Here is a 1,727-nt window from a genome sequence, read left to right as displayed (position 1 = left end):
CTCCTATCCCTCCTTATACCTATCCTTATATCTATTTTTATCCAAACACAAAATTACTCTAATCCTCATACTTGTACCTATCCCTAAAACAGCTAGTCCTTACTTATCCCTGAACCAAACGGTACCCTAGAGTTTAGTGGTGGCCCCCCTAGCGTTGAGTGGTTGGGTGGTTGAATAGTATGATTTAAATGATATAATTGATTAAAGTGTAGATCTAACGGCTAAAAAATCGATAGCAAAAGAACCCAAAAACTATTCATAGTATTCCAGCTCAACTCTCTCTCTCTCTCTCTCTCTCTCTCTCTCTCTCTCTCTGAATATCTTTTCTCTCATTCACTCCTAACACACCATCAAATTTGATGGCGGTTAGAATTAGGAGCACAAGGGCTGACTGTGTTCCTAATAGCACAGTTTCTGCCGCTAAATTAAACCCCATTTGATTATTTTTATCCGTTAGATTATACTATTCACCACACCACTCAAGTCATTGGTGCTATTAATAGTATTCTCCAGCTAGTTCTACATATTATATATATATATATATACGATATATATATATATATAATATTATATATATATAATATATTTAGGCTGAAATACTACTAATAGTATTGGGCCTTTTTGCTACCAGGTTTTAACCCTTGGATTAAAACTTGTGGCGTTAAGACGATATGGTCTCCTGGAGTTTAGTGTGGCCTTTTTAGGGTTTTAGTGGTAGTTGGTGAAATAGTATTGAACAAATGTAGAATAATGGAAGGATTGGATCTAACGCGCTTTAGATTGCGAAATGACCAATATTATTAATAGTATTAATAATATTATATTATTAATATTAATGGTGTATTGGACGTGTCAGTGGTGGATTACATTAAAAAGCCTTCAAAACAATTGATGTGAAGCCCTTTCAATGTCTTCCACTCGACCAGTGGATCTAGGAGGTATATATATATAATAATTATATATAGATAGATAGAGAGAGAGAGTTGAGCTAGATACATCTAAAGGCCACCAACCTTGGTGCTTTTAGATTTCTTAGCCCTTAGATTTATCTTTCGACTACTAGTAGCCTTTAGATCAAATACTACATTTCATATACCACCACTAAATCCAAGTGGGCTACTATCATCGTAGCCTACAAACACCTCCATCTAAGAGCTAGAATCTAAAAGTACCAACTTTTGATACTTTTAGAAGTATTTAGGCTCCAATTATATATATTTCGAAAGAGAGAGAGAGAGAGACGAAGTCGGGCTATTATATTCTTATAAATACTGGCCTTCGTACTTGTAAGTCGTTTTTTTATGACAGAGCTTTTGAATTGATGATCTTATACCGTTAAATATGATTAAAAATATTTGAAGTATTTAGAAGCCAAATTTCATAATTTTTTGAATTTATAATAAAGCCCACCAGTGGGTACAAAATAAAGTTAAAATCGAAAAATATCCTAAACATAGGAGATAGAGTTCTTAAATTCAAATCGGATTTATTGATTTGTCTATAATAATTAATAGATTTTTTTATCAATTTTGATGTCTTTGATCCTAAAGTATATAATTGTCAAAAAATTATGAATTTAATTTATAGAATGTTTAAATACTCTAAATTATATTTAACGATTTGAATCGTTGATTCGAACAGCTCTAATTTGGAAACGACTTATAGATTATGAAGACGATTCGTACTTATAATAGTATAGAAGCGGAATATATATAATAATATAATAT

This window comes from Ananas comosus, linkage group 6 (assembly GCF_001540865.1).
Source record: "Ananas comosus cultivar F153 linkage group 6, ASM154086v1, whole genome shotgun sequence".
In the NCBI taxonomy this organism is placed as follows: Eukaryota; Viridiplantae; Streptophyta; class Magnoliopsida; order Poales; family Bromeliaceae; genus Ananas; species Ananas comosus.
Note: the sequence above shows the minus strand (reverse complement) of the source record.